The sequence below is a fragment of the Arachis hypogaea genome, chromosome 19 (assembly GCF_003086295.3).
Source record: "Arachis hypogaea cultivar Tifrunner chromosome 19, arahy.Tifrunner.gnm2.J5K5, whole genome shotgun sequence".
In the NCBI taxonomy this organism is placed as follows: domain Eukaryota; kingdom Viridiplantae; phylum Streptophyta; class Magnoliopsida; order Fabales; family Fabaceae; genus Arachis; species Arachis hypogaea.
The window spans coordinates 54,192,007-54,213,246 of NC_092054.1; the positions used below are offsets into that span (position 1 = coordinate 54,192,007).

At 37.6% G+C, this 21,240-nt stretch overlaps 1 non-coding gene across 1 annotated transcript; it reads left to right on the forward strand.

The window, feature by feature from the left end:
• The first annotated feature begins 18,004 nt into the window (after positions 1 to 18,004).
• On the forward strand, positions 18,005 to 18,112 carry LOC112781571 (small nucleolar RNA R71). Its single transcript, XR_003192341.1, has one exon. It is a non-coding gene; the product is annotated as a small nucleolar RNA R71 (small nucleolar RNA).
• Positions 18,113 to 21,240: the final 3,128 nt, after the last annotated feature.

Consider the following 21,240-nt stretch of genomic DNA (forward strand, 5'->3'; position numbering starts at 1 on the left):
TTACTTAGCCATATATATATCCTTACCCTTACCTTGGCCCCATTACAACCTTGAAAAGACCTCATGATGTTTGCATTGGTATATTAAATATTGTTGATTGGTTAGGAGAAGAACAAAAATTTAGAAAGCATGATTAGAGAAGGATAGAGTAATTACCCTATACACTAGAGAGACTAGAGTGTACATATATCTTCAGTGAGGGTTCAATGCTTGAAATTTTATGTTCCCTACTTTCATGAGTTGTCTTCTTGCATTTTTAGCTGTTCTTGCTGTATAAGAATTGAATTAGTGGAATTTAATTTGTAATTGTTTTGAAGAGCTTATTTACTTTTGATCAAGTGGACAAGAATCATATAGTTGCATTTACATATATAGGTTGCATTGCATTGCATGAGTTTCACATGTTCCTGCTCATTTATTTTATCTCCTTCAACTAAGCATGAGGACATGCTAATGTTTAAGTGTGGGGAGGTTGATAAACCACTATTTTATGGTTTATATTGTGTTTAATTGTGTGGTTTTACCATGATCTTTACCCACTTATTCATATGATTAGCATGCATTTATATTTCCTTCCTAAATTTATTACATGATTGAAAACTTGCTTCCTAGAGACTTTTAATTATGTATTTTAATTCTCCTTTATTCCATGCGATGCCGTGATCTGTGTGTTAAGTGTTTCAGGCTTTATAGGGCACGAATGAATTGGAGATTGGAAAGGAAGCTTGCAAAAATGGAAGGAACACAAGAAATTAAGGAGATGACCAGTGAGAAGTGACGCGGCCGCATGACTCACGCGACCGTGCGAAAGAGAGGAAATCGCAGTGACGCGGCCGCATGGCTCACGCGATCACGCAGATTGGAATAGCATAAGTGACGCGGAGGCGTGGACGATGCATCCGCGTGGAGAAGCAAAATGCCGAATGACGCGTCCGCATGAATGACGCGATCACATGACGTGCGCGATCTGCATAATCTGCAAAATCGCTGGGGGCGATTTTGGGCCCTATTTTGATCCAGTTTTCGGCCCAGAAAAGCAGACTAGAGCCAGGTAACATGCAGAAACCAAGAACAACATTCATTCCGCATAGTTTTAGTTTTTAGATCTAGTTTTCCTCTCCTCTAGGTTTTTTTTCTCTCTACACATTCATAGTTTTTAGGATTCTTATTTTCTATTGCTTTTTGCATTGGGATTTTGAGAAGAGTTATTACCTCATCAAGACTTCGTCATTCTAGTTCGTTTATTTACTTGGCTTTACTCTTCTATGTCCTTTAATTTACTTAATTCTACTATTGGATTATTTTAGAATTTATTAATACAAGAGTTTTTATTTTTATTTTTAATTGATTCTTTTGAGTTTTATTTATCATGTCTTTCTTTAATTCCCTTTCCTATGTTATGAGTTACACATTCACAATGAGTGAGTAGTTCCCTAACTTGATGGGGAGTTGATTGAAAGGAACCCTTGAGTTGGAATGCTCAAAGGAGAAATTATAATTGGGTTTATTATTGGATTGCCCTCTAATCACTAATGCCAGTCCTTCCAAGTAAGCGGATTGGGACTTGTGAATAGAAACAACATTTCAACTTGTTTGACTTTCCCTTACCTAGTAAGGGATAACTAAACAGAACAACCCCCAATTATCAATTAATCTTGAGAGTACTGCAACAAGAATAGGGCTTCCAACTAATCTACTCCCAGTCAAGGCTTTTATTTAAATCACATTAATTCTCTGATTTAATTTCCTGTCATTCAAATTAATTTTTTTTGAAAACCATCCGATTAATAAAATAGCACACTTTCCTGCAACTCGTTGAGAGACGACCTGGGATTCATACTCCCAGTATTTTAATTTTAATTTCTGTGACACCCTTTTTTAAATTGATAAGCGGATTTCTGGTTGGTTGAGGACTATACTCGCAACGCATATCTTATAACAATTCTTAACTCGCCAATTTTCGCCCACATCAGCGGTGCTGGATTGGTGCTGAAAGCACAATCCATCCCACGCGGCCGCGTGACCGACGCGACCGCGTCATATCCTTCTAATGGCCACTCACGCGATCGCATGCCCCACGCGATCGCGTCACCCAATATTTGGCAATTAATGATTTTGAATAGAGAGTTGTGCGAGTGCAAGGCTGCCCTCCGCCAGTGGCATAAAACAGGTCACGCGACCGCGTGACCGACGCGACCGCGTGACCGACGCGACCGCGTGACCGACGCGACCGCGTCAATCAGTATCAGCGCAAGTCGCACGACCGCGTGTTCCACGCGACTGCGTCGATTGCGCCACACAGCTTCCCTGATTTGGCACTTATCTTATCTTTTTCTCCTCAAATCCTATTTTCTCTTTTCCCTCCTTATTTCTTCTCCCTCCCTTCTTCCTTCTTCCTTCCTTCTCACTTTTTACACCCTCACTCTCTCCTTCTCTCCCTCATTAACAAGGTTTTCTTTTTTTTCTTCACTCCTTAATTTTCTATTTTTCTTCATATTTTTCTATGTTATCTTCTTTTCTTTTCTTTTTACTTTCATTATTCATACTTTCTTCCTTTTTACTTGGTGTTAGATATTTATTTGAGTCATTATTTCTCACTATATGCTTGTGGATTGTTCTAAATTTGTTTGGCAATTATATATTACTTTTTAAAGGGTTGCTTGCATGTTCAATTTAATACTTTTCATACATTATTTCACCATGCATTCTATGTGTTTGTGAAAAAGCTCATATGGCATTGTAAAGATTATACCACATGCATTCCCAAATCAAAGTGTTGGTAGGATTATATGTCACTATATCCATCCAAACCCCAATTTGGTCCAGTATGAGAAAGCATTTCTAGCATGATCTCCTCATTCCTCTTCCAAGGTTCCGAGGAGATTAAATTATGGAGAGCTTCTCTTCCAAGATAGCTAACCAATTGGATGAAGAACGAATACTTTCTAGTAAAATCAAGAGAAAAGAAAGAAGAAGAATAATGAAAACTATTATTGATCCATCAAATTACAACAGAGATCGCTAACCCAATGAAAAGGGGTTTAGTTGTTCATAGCTCTGAAAATGGAAGATGATAAAGAAGAATGCATTCTGAAAATAAACTAGAAGTTACAGAGAAAGTAAAATATACAAAGTGTAGTTCTCAAGTTCCAGATCCCTTTTTAATTCAAAACTATCCCTATATATACTACTCTTCTGATCTTCTAGTTAGCTCTTCAAGTCTTGGATATGGGCCCTTGATCTTTAGTTGAAGCAGTTAGAGTCTTTAGTGGGCTCAGCTTTGCTTGCAAAGAAATTGTGAGTTAGGCATGATGGGAAGTTAGTTAGGACGTTAGTGGCATTAACGTTAAGTGTAAACTTGGGTTCGAGAGTGTTAGTGATGATAACTTTGTCACTAATGTTCTAAACTAGTTGATCCATGTTAACTTCAACGTTAGTGGTACTAACGTAGCCACTATCGTAGCCTCTTAGCCCTTCGTAAACGTTATTGGCACTCACCTTTACCAATAACGTTGCTCTTTGTCCCTTTCTTCCACGTTAATAGTCCATGTTAGTGTAACTAACGTGGCCTTTAACGTGGGCATGCAAAGGCTCGAGAGCATTAGTGACACTTACCTTTGTTACTAACGCTTCAAAACGCCCCTTCCTTCTACGTTAGTGCTTCACGTTAATGGCATTAACGTGACCGCTAACGTGGGTGTATATGCCATCTCCAACGTTAGTGACAAAGGTGAGTGTCACTAACGTTGGCCTATCATTCATTGCTCCATGTTACCCTTCACGTTAGTGGTCTTAACGTGACCACTAACGTAGGCAATTTAGCTTGGTCTAGCATTAGTGACAAAGGTGATTGTTACTAACGCTTGCGACTTCCTCTTTACTGCACGTTAGAGTCCACGTTAATTGGATTAACGTGGCTCTTAACGTGGCTTAGTGTGGCATTTTGGAATGTTAGTGGTGTTCACTTTCACCACTAACGTTGGAGCTCCCCCTTTCTTCCACGTTAGTTCCCACGTTAGTGTAACTAACGTGGGTTATGATGGCATTCGAAGGCATTATTGGTGGTAACTTTACCATTAACGTTGCAAGCTCGCTCCCATTCCACGTTAGTGGTCACGTTAGTGAAGCTAACGTGGCTGCTAACGTGATTCTTCTTTGCTTCCTTTGTCCTGAAATCAAACAAACAAGGTGCATCAAAGCTTTGTTTCAAGTCATGAGATCATGCATCATCCATATTATCATTCAATTCATGCATAATTCTCATGAAATCATGTAAAGTTCACAATGTTTGCTTGAATCAAGATGTAAGTGTATATTCACCCAAAACTTGCTTATTTACTAAGAAAATTCATGAAACTATCCTAAAATAGTAAAGAAAAAGGTCAGTGAAACTGGCCAAAATGCCCTGGCATCAACTGGACAGAAGCTCACTATGATTCTTCACAAACATAAGATTCAATATCTGAAATTGTTTCTTTGCTAAAATTTTCTAAAACCTGATGTAATTACTCTAGTTTTACTGAATAATGTTTATTTTGTCTTTAGAGTCCACATGTAAATTTGTTGAGTGAAAATGATTCTGTGGTTCAAACATAGACAAGCTATCGAAGCTCTGTAAATCAACCAAGTGATAATATGTAATTTTTGTTTCTCTTACCATTTCTTTATTTCTTGTGCTACCATAATTTGATTCTAATTTCATATTTGTTTTTTAGAATAAAAACCCTTGATTTTATTCAAAAAAAAAAAAGCAAGAAAAAAAGAAAAAACTGCAATTATGTAAATTCTCATACAACAAAAGTTGAGTTTTTATTCAATGCTTGAGGTGCTGTGGTGAGATGATTTCAGTACATTACAGGTTCAAAGAATAAGAAGAAACATTGCATGAACCAAACCCTGTTCAAGAAGAAAGAATAGAAAAAGAAATCCAATTGAAGGAAAGGATGTGCAACACAACTGTTGATATCGATAATAATCCTAAAGAACAAATGATTGTTCTTCAAAAACAAACACATTCTCAATATGAACCACTGGACATGTGAGTTTTCCAATTCACTTTTAATGTTCTAATCATTGAGTTAATCATTTGCACCTGAATCTTTACTGTATATTAACTTCTTCATTGTTTGTCTTCATTAGAGTTCCACTTCAAGTATTTGCTCTTTTTTCGGAAACTTCTGTCTCAATCCCTAGGCAAACTCAACAACCTGTTACAGAGTCTCTGATAAACCCCAATTTTGTGATTTATCTTGTGCATAATTTAGGAGATTTTATCAACTTTTCTCACATTTATTCAATGAAATAGCATGGTTTTGTAACTCTCCCTAATTTTGTGCTTAAGTGTGAAAACATGCTTTTTAGGCCATTAATTTGCTAATTTTAATCCACTTTAATTCCATTCGATGCCTTGATGTGTTTGTTGAGTGATTTCAGATTCATAAGACAAGTATTGGATGGAAGAAGTGAAGAGAAAAGCATGCAAAGTGGAGAATTCATGGAAAAATAAGGATTTGGAGTGCATTCATCGACGCGCATGCGTGACAGACACACACGCGTGGAGATGAGGTCGCCAGGCGACACGTACGCATGACATGACGCGTACGCGTGAGAAGTAAAACGCCAAGCGACGCATACGCGTGACCCATGTGTACGCGTCAGAGCTCGCACATGACCTCATTAAAGTGAAAATATTGGGGGCGATTTCTGAGCTTTCCAGGCCCAAATCCAACTGATTCTAGAGACTATTTCATGCAGAATTAAAGATTGGACAAGAGGGGGCACTTATATTAGTTATGATGAGCCTTTAGTTAGTTTTCTAGAGAGAGAAGCTCCCTTTTCTCTCTAGAATTAAGTTAGTTTTAGGTTAAATTCTCTTAGATCTAGGTTTAATTCCCTGTTTTCATCTTGTCTTCTCTACAATTTCTTGTTCTATTGTCTTGATTTTCCTATTTCCTCTTGTTAATTTCTCATTTTGGTTACTTTTTATGTTGTTGAACTCTTGTCAATTTCAATTTCTTTTAATACAATTTGAGGTATTTCATGTTAATTTTTCTTCCTTTAGTTGTTGTTGTTGATTTCTTGTATTGGGTAGTAGTAGATTTCATTGATTCCTTGCAATTTTACCATGCTTTACCTTTTATGCCTTCCAAGTGTTTGACAAAATATTTAGTTGGATGTTAGAGTAGTTTTTTGAGCATTCTTGGCTTGGAAAGAGAAATTGGGCAATCTTGAGTCATTAATACACAATTTAGATTGGTGATCTAGAGTTTTTAGTTAATATTATTTTCATTGACTTTAATCTCTTGCTAATTCAATTAGTGAGTTGATTAGGATTTTTGGATTGAGATTAACTAGTCTTATTTGACTTTCTCTCATGGAAGATAACTTTACACCTTCTCCCAACATTGGAGATGACGAAATAAGATAAATTCTTGTTAATCACTGTTATGATTAGTGACTAGGATAGAAAGCTTATGTTCTCAATCTTTGCCATGAATGTCTCTCTTTATTAATTGCTTTCTTTAATTGTTTGCTTGGTTTATTTTCTTGTCCTTTTATTAATCAACCTCCCCTTTTGATACCATAACCAATAATACGCATACCTCACTGCAATTCCTTGAGAAGACGACCTGAGGTTTAAATACTTCAGTTATTTTATTAGGGTTTGTACTTGTGACAAATAAATTAAACTTTGATTGAGGATTGTGGTTGGTTTAGAACTATACTTGCAATGAGATTTCATTGAGAAATTCTTTACCGACAAATTTTCTTACATCAGTCTCCCATAGAGGAATATATGGAAGAAGAACCTATTAATGCATAAGTATTAATTAAATTCTTTTTCTAATAGTTTTGCTGCATAATTCTTTTTGTGTAATCCTACAGTCCTTCACAACCTAAACAACCTGCTATGAAGTCTCCCACAGAGGAATATACAGAAGAACAACCTCAACAACCTGAACAAGAAGCTCACGAGGAAGCTCTACAAAAGGAAGCTCAACATGTAGCTCCTCCTAATGTGTTTGTTCTACTTAATAAAATTCTTTTTTAAAATTTTCTTTGCATTCTTAAACTATTTTATGTGTCACCATGCAGTCATCCATATGCTCAAGACTTGAAAGCTGAAATAATAATAGTTGCTAATGCTGCATTGAAGGATGACTTTGGTGTATCATCATTTAGCCTTGCCTTTAGTCAATCAAGTGATGAAGCTACAATTACCTAGGAGTGGGAACCACCTGCTAAAATGAAAAAATCTCAAGACAACCCAGAGTTGGAACAATTGGTTGAGGTGATGAATACTAGGATTGCAGCAGCATTGAAATATGCTAAGGAGGAAAGTCTTCCACCAAAAAAGGTGCATCCTACTCTGAGCTTCCTTGAGAAGTTCAAAACTCTGGTAAAACAAAAGGAAACACCAGAGGAACTTAAGGAGAGATGCTATCACAGGGACACAAATAACAAGACTTATAAAGATGACAACACTAATGAGTGGAAAACGATATTCAGGTTGAACAATGAATCTCAAATAGAGACAACCAGAATGCACTTTGCATATTTAAAAGCCAAATCATATATTGAAAATTTGGTAATCCTATATTAACATTAATAATTTTCTTATGATTTGTTGTGCCATATATGTAATAATTTTGGGTTTTTTGTTTTCGTAGGTGGTCTCTGCAATGTGTCTCATTCTGAATAGGAAGTGGTGCGGATTTTTTCAAACCACAATTTACTAGCAAGTGCACCGGGTCATACTAAGTAATAAACTCAAGTGAGTGAGTGTCGATTCCACGAGGATTAATGGACTAAGCAAGTGATAATTGTTTAATTGTTCTAGTTAGACAAGTTAAAATGGGAGTTTTGAATATCAAATAGCATAAAAGACAGTAAATTAATAAAAGCAAATAGTGAAAGATTGAGAAAAATGATATGAGAATGGAGTTAAGGATTGGGAGATGTTTAAATGTTCGGATTAATATTCGATTTCAACTACCTTGATCATGCAAAGATTGAGTTTTTGACAAACCCTAAGTGATTGAATTCCTATTTCTAGGCAATTCAATCTCTTCTAATCCAACCAATTGTTAATTCCTTGATCAATCAATTGTACAAGAGCGGTAAGTTCAAATTCTGATTTATAAGCCACACAAACCCTAAAAACTCAAAAATGATGCAATTATATGTCACGTATCACATTAAGTCCAAATAATTAATGAGATGTAAGAAAGGGTTTCAAGCTGTAATTCTAATGATATAACTTTTCCAAGATTTAAAAGAATTCAATTTAGATTGCAGTTATTTTCCAATACACATTAATCCGTAAGATGACAAATGAAACCAATTCTTAAACATAGACCACTGCATTAATCAAGAGTAGAAGAACAAATAATTATTAATCCATCAAAGTAAATAGAGCTCCTAACCTTAACAATGGAAGTTTAGTGGCTCATAGTGTGGAGAAAAACTAGGAGAGAAAAGTGTGAATTGCGAAATGGGAAATTAGGAGAGGAGAGATGGGTGAGGGTGAATCTCTATCCTTTTTATAGTTCTAATTGAAATTGATTTGAAACTTAAATTAAACCTAACAAATCCTTTTCTAATTGTTATTTAATTCACAAAATCAAATATATGCCTTCCATTGATTTGTTTGCGCGAGTGGAGACCACCTTGTTTTCGCTCTCAGAGCTAAACGCCGGTGATTGGGCATTTAGCGCCCACTGTCCAGAAAGCTTTGCACATTTTACGAGGCCCTTGGTGCTAAATGATGAGTCGTGGTGTTTAGCGCCAACTGTCCAGAATTAAAATTGAAGTGGGCGTTTAGCACCACAATGGCAGTAATGTCTTCTCTTGTTCCCTGATAAACCATAAATTTATGGTTTATTTTGTATTGAATTTGGTGGAATTCATCAACTTTTCCTACACTTATTCACTAAAATAGCATGGTTTTGTGAATTCTTCCTAAGTTGTGCTTAAGATTGAAACATGCTTTTTAGGTCCTTAATTTGCTCATTTTAATTCACTTTAATTCTATTCGATACCTTGATGTGTTTGATGAAGTGATTTCAGGTTTCCAACGAAAGTATGGATTGAAGGAGTGAGGAGAAAGCATGCAAAAGTGAAGAATTCATGAAGAAATGAAGTTTGGAGTATTTTATAGCCATGCGTACGCATAAGCTTTCATGCGTACACACGATTGCATTTTTATATCCATGCATACGCATGGTCAAGCATGCATACACATGAATGCAATCACGTGACTATTAATGAAAAGATGCTAGGGGCGATTTCTGGACCTGCCAAAGTCCAATCTAACTCATTTCTGAAGCTATTTAAGGCCAAATTCTAGGGTAGATTAGATTAAATTCATCTTAGATTTATGTTTTAATTCTTGTCTTGATTTAGTTTTTCTTGCAATTTTTTGTTGCTACATCTTTGCTCTTTTAGATTTACTTGTTGTTTCCTTTATTTTGTTATTTTTGATTTTATGAACTCTTTTTTATTTTAATTTTCATTTAATACAATTTGATGTTTTTAAGTTATTGATGTTTATTTGATTTGTTATTATTGTTATCTTGCAGTTGTAGCCTTAGATTTTGTTATTATTGCACTTTTACCATGCTTTTCTTTTATGCCTTCTAAGTATTTGATAAAATGCTTGGTTGGATTTTAGAGTAGATTTTAGCACTTTTGGCTTTGGGATTGAGTAATTAGAGACTCTTGAATTGTCAAAGCCTAATGTTAATTGGTAAATGAAGGTTGCTAGTTGGCTTGAATTCCACTAAAGCTAGTCATTCCCTAGGATTTGATTATGACCTGTGGACTATAGCCAATTATCCCCACTTGACTTTTCTTCAATTATTAGAGGTTAACTAGGTGAGGACAATAGACAATTACCATCACATTGGAGGATGATAATGAGGATAGGACTTCTAATTCTCATCCCTAGCCAAGGTTTTCTATGTTGATTAATTGTCTTAGTTCAATTTACATTTCTTGCTCATCATTCCAAAACCCCAAAAATACCTCATAACCAATAACATGCACACTTCCCTGCAATTCCTTGAGAGACGACCCGAAGTTTAAATACTCTTGGTTTTTATTGGTTTGCACTTGTGACAAACAAAGTAAACTTTGGTTGAGAGTTGATTGTTGATTTGGATCTATACTTCGACAAGATTATTGTTGTGAAAATTCCTAACCAACGATTTTCCTCCGTCATTCCCCTTCTTTTTGAACTCTCCAAATCTTACCCGAATGCTACCTGTAATCATAGAATGCATCAACAACTCAAAGTTCACTGAAATCCTCTAACAAATCAGTACACGAAATTTAAACTCACACAACTGAACTAGCAAGTACAACGGGTCGTCCAAATAATATCTCAAGTGAGTGAGGGTCGAATCCCATGAGGATTTTTGGATTGAGCAATCTGTGGTTATCCTGCAGATCTTAGTCAGGCGAATAGAAGGATAGTTGTTGTTTGTTGTAGGCACATAAATAAGCATTAACAATCAAACTTAGAGATAGTAATTAGCAGTAGTTAAGGCTTTAGAGATGCTTCTTCTTCTGGATTACACGTCATACTCTCTACTCCAATGATGAATGATTCCTTCAATGGCAAGGCTGTGAGTAATTAAGCCATGGGTTGTGGTCGTATCCCTTACCTTTTACCTAATTCACGCGATCTCGTCAACAACGCGACCGCGTCACTCCCCTTTTCGCCAAAATCACGTGATCGCGTGCCCCATGCGTTCGTGTGGATTCAAAAATACTAACCCCATTCACGCGAAACCCTACCCATTTCGCGTCACCTAAAAACCCCCACCCCCTCTGCAACCTCTCTTCTTCCATCCCCCAACCACCACCACTCCTGGCCGCCCAGCTCCGACCGCCGGGCCGAACCACACCCACCGCCGCACCACACCGCTGACGCCCCCCTTCTTTTTCTTTCCCCCCTTCTCCTTTCTTCCTCCTTCCCCGATTCTCCTCCACGACCCCCACAGCCACCACCGAGCTGCCACCGAACCGCCACCATCCCCACCCAGAACCACCCACCAGCCACCATGCCACCCAATCCCCCCTCACCTCTTCTCCTTAACCCTTAACCACCCACAACCCCCAAACCGCCCCTGCCCCTACCTCGAACCACCGCCGCGCCGCCACCCATCGCCGCCGCGTCACCAACACCACCACCATATTCCTACCATCTCCCTGATCCATACATTTATTCCTCTGCGCACCAGGTTCCACCAAACACTGAGTCCTGCATGATTGTAGTGGATTTTAGGTGGTTAGGTAGCTAGGATGTGGTTAGTGGATTTAGGCCTGATAATTGCACCGTTCCTGCTACCTGTTTTTATCTGATTCGCAATTCTGAATTTGATGTGATGATGCGCTGTTCATATGTTGTTCTTCATATTTGATGTTGCTATTAAAATGTTTTTTAATGTTCTTGTTATTTGTTAATCTTTTCAGTACTATTTAATTTCATATGAACTGATTTTTCCTGCTGTTTACTACCCGGGAACATCCAATTTTAGCGAGAATGCTGCCCAATTTTCTGCAAATTTATGGTTTAATCTACCCCCATTCATGTATTGGTTTGAAAATTTAGTATTTTGCATTACTTGGCTACAACCAAACCAATTCATGAATGCACGGGCTAGCATTCTTATTCCTTTTGGTTTCCTGAGTAATAAATTGCTTATTGATGATTTCATTCTCATTTTACACTTACTTTATCTATAGGAATTATCATCAATAAACTGCAATCCTTGCTTAAATATGAGTTAATTGTTCTTCAAGTTTGAGAATTTATTGTTTACTAGGAAAACCATTCTCATGCCACTCACTTTAACTTCCTTTTTAACTCCTAACCAGTTTAGCTTTCTAACTTCTCTTTTTGGTTTTTACCTAACCACTTTAACTTTCTAACTCAAGGCATGATTACTATTTTTTCTAATTAACTTGAATTCCACTTCTATTACATTTTGGATTGTGATTTTTACTCTCAGACTTTTAACTCGAATTCAATCCAAAATATACACATATTTACCTCATTTCATGCTCCTATTGCTCTTTTGCCTTTATGCTTACATTGACAAAACCCTACTTGCCTACCTGTTTTCCTGCTTTAGTTCTTCAATTATATCCTGCTACTTCTGTTTTTCAGGATGTTTGATCCCAAAAGTAAGGGAAAAGGCAAGGCAACTACAGGCAAACGGAAAAGAGGAGAATCTTCTACCTCTATCCTGGATATCCTTCACGACAATTCCTGGCGGGAAAAGAACTTTACCCAGCAGGAAAAGGCCGACCAGCTCCTCACTGCCACAGATCAAGTCAAATTTGTAAACAGATACTGTGAGCTAAAGTATCCCGTGTTTGCCACTTCCAGGAACCTCTACCTGGAAAGAACTTTTAAAACTTCAGAAGAACTCACCCAGTACACTTTCGAACAGATAAAATAAAGAGGCTAGTTCTTCTTGAAAAGGAACTTGACAGAGGTCAATGCATCCTGGGTCAGAAATTTTTACTGTAACTATTTCAAGACTTCCCTGGATGCAGAGCACCTCAGAGAGAAACAGATTTTAGTCACTGAGGAAGCTATTGAGGATATCCTCCAGCTTCAGCCTAAGTCAGATAAGCCTGACGATTACCAAAAGGCTGAAGAGGATATGCGATACGTGAGATTTGACTGGGACGCTGGTGGACGAAATTGTGATCACATTAATGTAGTACTCTTTGTTATTGTATGGAATCATTATTATGGCTCTTTACTATGTGTGGACACAACTCCGTTCAACTAACCAGCAAGTGTACTGGGTCGTCCAAGTAATAAACCTTACGCGAGTAAGGGTCGATCCCACAGAGATTGTTGGCTTGAAGCAAGCTATGGTCACCTTGTAAATCTCAGTCAGGCGGATTTAAACATGATACTTTATTAGATTAAAATAAACAATAAAAGGGATAGAGATACTTATGTAGATTCATTGGCAGGGATTTCAGATAAGCGAATGAAGATGCTTTTCGTTCCTCTGAACCTCTGCTTTCCTGCTATCTTCATCCAATCAGTCTCACTCCTTTCCATGGCTGGCTGTATGCAAGGGCATCACCGTTGTCAGTGGCTACATCCCCTCCTCTCAGTGAATCATATGCTCACGCACCCTGTCACGGCACGGCTATTCATCTGTCGGTTCTCGATCATGCTGGAATAGGATTCACCCTCCTTTTGCGTCTGTCACTAACGCCCAACACACGCGAGTTTGAAGCTCGTCACAGTCATTCAATCATTGAATCCTACACAGAATACCACAGACAAGGTTTAGACCTTCCGGATTCTCTTGAATGTCGCCATCATTCTAGCTTACGCCACGAAGATTCTGGTTAGGAGATCTAAGAGATACTCATTCTAGCTTAATTCATGTAGAACGGAAGTGTTTGTCAGGCACGCGTTCGTAAGGGAGAAGGATGATGAGCGTCACACATAATCATCACCTTCATCACGTTCTTGGGTGCGAATGGATATCTTAGAAGCGAAATAAGAAGAATTGAATAGAAAACAGTAGTACTTTGCATTAATCTTTGAGGAACAGCAGAGCTCCACACCTTAATCTATGGAGTGTAGAAACTCTACCGTTTGAAAATACATAAGTGAAGGTCCAGGCATGGCCGAGATGGCCAGCCCCTCTGATCTAAGAACCAGGCGTCCAAAGATGTCAAATACAATAGTAAGAGGTCCTATTTATAATAAACTAGCTACTAGGGTTTACATGAGTAAGTAATTGATGTACAAATCCACTTCCGGGGCCCACTTGGTGCGTGCTTGGGCTTGGGCTTGAGTGTTACACGTGCAGAGGCCATTTGTGGAGTTGAACGCCAGTTTCTGTGCCAGTTTGGGCGTTCAACTCTGGTTTTGGATCCTTTTCTGGCGCTGGACGCTAGATTTGGGCAGAAGGCTGGCGTTGAACGCCATTTTACGTCGTCAATTCTTGGCCAAAGTATGGACTATTATATATTGCTGGAAAGCCCTGGATGTCTACTTTCCAACGCAATTGGAAGCGCGCCATTTCAAGTTCTGTAGCTCCAGAAAATCCTCTTTGAGTGCAGGGAGGTCAGAATCCAACAGCATCAGCAGTCCTTTTTCAACCTCTGAATCTGATTTCTGCTCAAGTCCCTCAATTTCAGCCAGAAAATACCTGAAATCACAGAAAAACACACAAACTCATAGTAAAGTCCAGAAATGTGAATTTAACACAAAATCTCTTTAAAATCATCCCTAAAAGTAACTAGATCCTACTAAAAACATACTAAAAACAATGTCAAAAAGCGTATAAATTATCCGCTCATCACAACGCCAAACTTAAATTGTTGCTTGTCCCCAAGCAGCTGAAAATCAAAATAGGATAAAAAGAATAGAATATACTATAAATTCCAAACTATCAATGAAACAGAGCTTCAATCATATGAGCGGGACTTATAGCTTTTTGCCTCTTGAATAGTTTTGGCATCTCACTTTATCCATTGAGGTTCAGAATGATTGGCATCTATAGGAACTTCAGATTTCGAATAGTGTTATTGACTCTCTTAGTTCAGTATGATGATTCTTGAACACAGCTTCTTTATGAGTCTTGGCCGTGGCCCTAAGCACTTTGTTTTCCAGTATTACCACCGGATACATAAATGCCACAGACACATAATTGGGTGAACCTTTTCAGATTGTGACTCAGCTTTGCTAAAGTCCCCAATTAGAGGTGTCCAGGGTTCTTAAGCACACTCTTTTTTTGCTTTGGACCTTGACTTTAACCGCTCAGTCTCAAGTTTTCACTTGACACCTACACGCCACAAGCACATGGTTAGGGACAGCTTGGTTTAGCCGCTTAGACCAGGATTTTATTCCTTTAGGCCCTCCTATCCACTGATGCTCAAAGCCTTGGGATCCTTTTTATTTGCCCTTGCCTTTTGGTTTTAAGGGTTATTGGCTTTTTCTGCTTGCTTTTTCTTTTTCTTTCTATTTTTTTTCTAATTTTTTTTTCGCCTATTTTTTTCTTCTTTTTTTTTCTGCAAGCTTTGTTCTTTGCTGCTTTTTCTTGCTTCAAGAATCATTTTTATGATTTTTCAGATTATCAAATAACATGTCTCCTAGTCATCATTCTTTTAAGAGCTAATATATTTAACATTCTTAAACAACAACTTCAAAAGACATATGCACTGTTCAAGCATTCATTCAGAAAACAAGAAGCATTGTCACCACATCAATATAATTAAACTAAGTTCAAGGATAAATTCAAAACTCATGTACTTCTTGTTCTTTTGAATTAAAACAGTTTTTATTTTAAGAGAGGTGATGGATTCATAGGACATTCATAACTTTAAGACAGAGTTACTAACTACTAATGATCATGTAATGAAGACACAAACATAGATAAGCACATAACATAGAAAATGAAAAACAGAGAAAGTAAGAACAAGGAATGAGTCCACCTTAGTGATGTCCTTGAGCTCTTCTATGTCTCTTCCTTGCCTTGGCTGCTCCTCCTTCATTGCTTTTAGATCTTCTCTGATTTCATGAAGGATGATGGAGTGCTCTTGATGTTCCACCCTTAGTTGCTTCTAATAATTGTGTGGAAGAAAATGTATCCCCTGAGGTATCTCAGGGATCTCTTGATTTGCAGTCAAATGTTCTACCACTGAGCTATAGATCCTTTACATAATTGTTTTACCACACCAAACTTAGAATGTTGCTCGTCCTCGAGCAAAAGAAGAGGGAATAGATCAAGAAGAAGATGTGGAAATAAAAACTAGGATTATGAGGAGGTAAGGTGGGGATCCTGTGGGGTTCACAGATCCTGAGATGATCCTGTGGTGTCCACAGATCCTGAGGTGTCAAGGATTTACATCCCTGCACCCATTAGGCATGTAAAATGCCCTTGCACTCAACTCTGGGCGTTCAGCGCCAGGTTGGTGCCCATTTTGGGCGTTCAACGCCCCTTTGCTGCCATTTCTGGCGTTGAACGTCAGAACCATGCTTGTTCTGGGCGTTCAGCGCCAGGATGCTCCCATTCTGGGCGTTCAGCACCAGAACTATGCTCTGTTCTGGCGTTTGAACGCCAGACAGATGCTCCTCCAGGGTGTGATTTTTCTTCTGCTGTTTTTGATTCCGTTTTCAATTTTTATATTTATTTTGTGACTTCTCATGATCATGAACCTATAAAGACACATAACTAAGAAAAATATAGTTAGATAAATAAACATTGGGTTGCCTCCCAACAAGCGCTTCTTTAATGTCAATAGCTTGACAGTGGGCTCTCATGGAGCCTCACAGATGTGTAGAGCTTTGTTGAGACTTTCCAACACCAAACTTAGAGTTTGGATATGGGAGTTCAACACCAAACTTAGAGTTTGGTTGTGGCCTCCTAACACCAAACTTAGAGTTTGACTGTGGGGGCTCTGGTTGACTCTGCTTTGAGAGAAGCTTTTCATGCTTCCTCTCCATGGTTGCAGAGGGAGATCCTTGAGTTTTGAATACAAGGGAGTTCTCATTCCATTGAAGGACTATTTCACCTCTGTCAACATCAATCACAGCTCTTGCTGTGGCCAGGAAAGGTCTTCCTAGGATGATGGATTCATCCTCTTCCTTTCCAGTATCCAGGACTATGAAATCAGCAGGGATGTAAAGGCCCTCAACTTTTACCAATACATCTTCTACGTGTCCATAAGCCTGTCTTCTTGAGATGTCTGCCATCTCTAGTGAGATTTTAGCAGCTTGCACCCCATAGATTCCCAGTTTCTCTATTACAGAGAGGGGCATGAGGTTTATTCCTGAACCAAGGTCACACAGAGCCTTAAAGATCATGGTGCCTATGGTACAGGGTATTATGAACTTTCCAGGATCCTGTCTCGTCTGAGGCAATGTCAGTTGATCCAGATCACTTAGTTCATTGATGAAGAAGGGAGGTTCAACCTCCCAAGCATCAATGCCAAACAATTTGGCATTCAGCTTCATGATTGCGCCAAGAAACTTGGCAGTTTGCTCTTCAGTGACATCCTCATTCTCTTCAGAAGAAGAATACTCATCAGAGCTCATGAAGGGCATAAGGAGGTTCAATGGAATCTCTATGGTCTCTAGATGAGCCTCAGAGTCCTTTGGTTCCCCAGAGGGAAGCTCCTTATTGGTCACTGGACGTCCCTGGAGGTCTTCCTCCTTGGGATTCACGTCCTCTCCTCTCCTCACAGGTTCGGCCAGGGCACTTATGTCAATGGCCTTGCACTCTCCTTTTGGGTTCTCTTCTGTATTACTTGGGAGAGTACTAGGAGGGATTTCAGTGATCCTTTTACTCAGCTGGCCCACTTGTGCTTCCAAATTTCTAATGGAAGACCTTGTTTCATTCATGAAACTTACAGTGGCCTTAGATAGATCAGAGACTAGATTTGCTAAATTAGAAGCATTTTGTTCAGAGTTCTCTGTCTGTTGCTGAGTGGATGATGGAAAAGGCTTGCTATTGCTAAACCTGTTTTTTCCACCATTATTAAAGCCTTGTTGGGGCTTTTGATCCTTCCATGAGAAATTTGGATGATTTCTCCATGTTGAGTTATAGGTGTTTCCATAAGGTTCACCTAAGTAATTTACCTCTGCTATTGCAGGGTTCTCAGGATCATAGGCTTCCTCTTCAGAAGATGCCTCTTGAGTACTGTTGGATGCAGCTTGCATTCCATGCAGACTCTGAGAAATCATATTGACTTGCTGAGTCACTATTTTGTTCTGAGCCAATATGGCATTCAGAGTATCAACTTCAAGAACTCCCTTCTTCATAGGCGTCCCATTGCTTACAGGATTCCTTTCAGAAGTGTACATGAACTGGTTATTAGCAACCATGTCAATGAGTTCTTGAGCTTCTGCAGGCGTTTTCTTTAGGTGAATGGATCCACCTGCAGAGGTATCCAATGACATCTTAGATAGCTCAGATAGACCATCATAGAATATATCCAGGATGGTCCATTCTGAAAGCATGTCAGAAGGACACTTTTTGGTCAACTGTTTGTATCTTTTCCAAGCTTCATAGAGGGATTCACCTTCTTTCTGTCTGAAGGTTTGAACATCAGCTCTAAGCTTGCTCAGCTTTTGAGGAGGAAAGTACTTGGCTAAGAAAGCCGTGACCAGCTTATCCCAAGAGTTCAGGCTATCTTTGGGTTGAGAATCCAACCATAATCTAGCTCTGTCTCTTACAGCAAAAGGGAAACGCATGAGCCTGTAGACTTCAGGATCTATTCCATTAGTCTTAACAGTATCACATATCTGCAAGAATTCAGTTAAGAACTGAAAAGGATCTTCAGATGGAAGTCCATGAAACTTGCAGTTCTGCTGCATTAGAGAAACTAACTGAGGTTTCAGCTCAAAGTAGTTTCCTCCAATGGCAGGAATGGAGATGCTTCTTCCATGTAAATTGGAATTAGGTGCAGTAAAGTCACCAAGCATCTTCCTTGCATTATTATTATTTTCGGCTGCCATCTCCTCTGCTTGTTCGAAAATTCCTAAAAGGTTATCTCTGGATTGTTGTATTTTAGCTTCTCTTAATTTTCTCTTCAGAGTCCTTTCAGGTTCTGGATCTGCTTCCACAAGAATGTTCTTATCCTTGCTCCTGCTCATACAAGGAAGAATGGACAGAAAAATAATAATAATAATAATAGAGATCCTTTATACCACAGTATAGGGATCCCTTTGTGAGTGGAAGAAAAGAGGGGGAGATAAAGAATGTGATGTAAAGGAAGAAACACAACTGTGAGAATGGAAGAGATGTGAGATGAGATGTTAGGATATGAATGAATAAATAGAATAGGATGCGGGAGGTATAATTTTCGAAAATTATTTTGAAAAAGGGTTAGTGATTTTTGAAAATTGGTTTTTGAAAATTGTTAGTATTATTTTTCAAAAATTTTTTTTTTGAAATAAAAAAAAAATAAAAAAATAAAAAATAAAAATAATTAGTTAATTAAAAAGAAATTTTTGAAAAAGAGGGAGATATTTTCGAAAATTAGAGAGAGAGAGTTAGTTAGGTAGTTTTGAAAAAGTTAAGAAACAAACAAAAAGTTAGTTAGTTAGTTGAAACAAATTTTGAAAAGATAGGAAGTTAGGAAGTTAGAAAAGATATTTTGAAAAGATATTTTTGAAAAAGATAAGATAAGAAGATATTTTTGAAAAGATATGATAGGAATTAGTTTTTGAAAAAGATTTGATTTTTAAAATCACAATTAATGACTTGATTCATAAGAAATCACAAGGTATGATTCTAGAACTTAAAGTTTGAATCTTTCTTAACAAGCAAGTAACAAACTTCAAATTTTTGAATCAAAACATTAGTTATTTATGTTATTTTCGAAAATTATGATATAAGATAGGAAAAAGATTTTTGAAAAATATTTTTGGAATTTTCGAAAATAACTAAGAATTTTGAAAAAGATTTGATTTTTGAAAAAGATTTTGAAAAAGATAAGATTTTCAAATTGAAAATTTGATTTGACTCATTGGTAACAACTTGATTTTTAAAAATTTTTGAAAAATTCAATCCAAATTTTCGAATTTGATGAGAGAAAAAGGGAAAGATATTTTTTTGATTTTTGAAATTTTTATGAAAAACATGAAAAATATGCAATGCATGAAATTTTTAGATCAAAACAATGAATGCATGCAAGAGTGCTATGAATGTCAAGATGAACACCAAGAACACTATGAAGATCATGATGAACATCAAGAACATATTTTTGAAAAATTTTTAATGCAAAGAAAACATGCAAGACACCAAACTTAGAATTCTTTAATGCTTACGCACTAAGAATTCAAGAATGCATATGATAAACATGAAAAGACACAAAACAAAAAAATCATCAAGATCAAACAAGAAGACTTACCAAGAACAACTTGAAGATCATGAAGAACACTATGAATGCATGATATTTTCGAAAAAATGCAATATGCATATGCAAGTGACACCAAACTTATAACATGACTCAAGACTCAAACAAGAAACATGAAATATTTTTTATTTTTATGATTTTCCAATTTTTTTGGATTTTTATTTTATATTTTTCGAAAATTATTGTGAAAATAAAAAAATAAGGATTCCAAAATTTTTAATATGAATTCCAGGAATCTTGCCATGTTAGTCTTAAAGCTCCAATCAAAGGGTCAAGCATGGCTTAATAGCCAGCCAAGCTTCAACATATAATTACATGGGCTGGAGTGATTAGTTGAATACCAATCCCAAAGTAGTTTGGGTATGGCTTTACAGCCAGATATGATTCAACATATTTCATGAAACACTAGAATTCATTCTTAAAAATTTTGAAGCCATAGAATAATTTATTTTTGAAAACATTTTTTTTTTCGAAAATTTATTTGAAGAAAAACGAAAACAAAGAAAAATTTTTTTTGAAAAAGTTTTTGAAAAAATTTTTGAAAATAAAATAAAGAGAAAATTACCTAATCTGAGCAACAAGATGAACCGTCAGTTGTCCAAACTCGAACAATCCCCGGCATCGGCGCCAAAAACTTGGTGGACGAAATTGTGATCACATTAATGTAGTACTCTTTGTTATTGTATGGAATCATTATTATGGCTCTTTACTATGTGTGGACACAACTCCGTTCAACTAACCAGCAAGTGTACTGGGTCGTCCAAGTAATAAACCTTACGCGAGTAAGGGTCGATCCCACAGAGATTGTTGGCTTGAAGCAAGCTATGGTCACCTTGTAAATCTCAGTCAGGCGGATTTAAACATGATACTTTATTAGATTAAAATAAACAATAAAAGGGATAGAGATACTTATGTAGATTCATTGGCAGGGATTTCAGATAAGCGAATGAAGATGCTTTTCGTTCCTCTGAACCTCTGCTTTCCTGCTATCTTCATCCAATCAGTCTCACTCCTTTCCATGGCTGGCTGTATGCAAGGGCATCACCGTTGTCAGTGGCTACATCCCCTCCTCTCAGTGAATCATATGCTCACGCACCCTGTCACGGCACGGCTATTCATCTGTCGGTTCTCGATCATGCTAGAATAGGATTCACCCTCCTTTTGCGTCTGTCACTAACGCCCAACACTCGCGAGTTTGAAGCTCGTCACAGTCATTCAATCATTGAATCCTACACAGAATACCACAGACAAGGTTTAGACCTTCCGGATTCTCTTGAATGCCGCCATCATTCTAGCTTACGCCACGAAGATTCTGGTTAGGAGATCTAA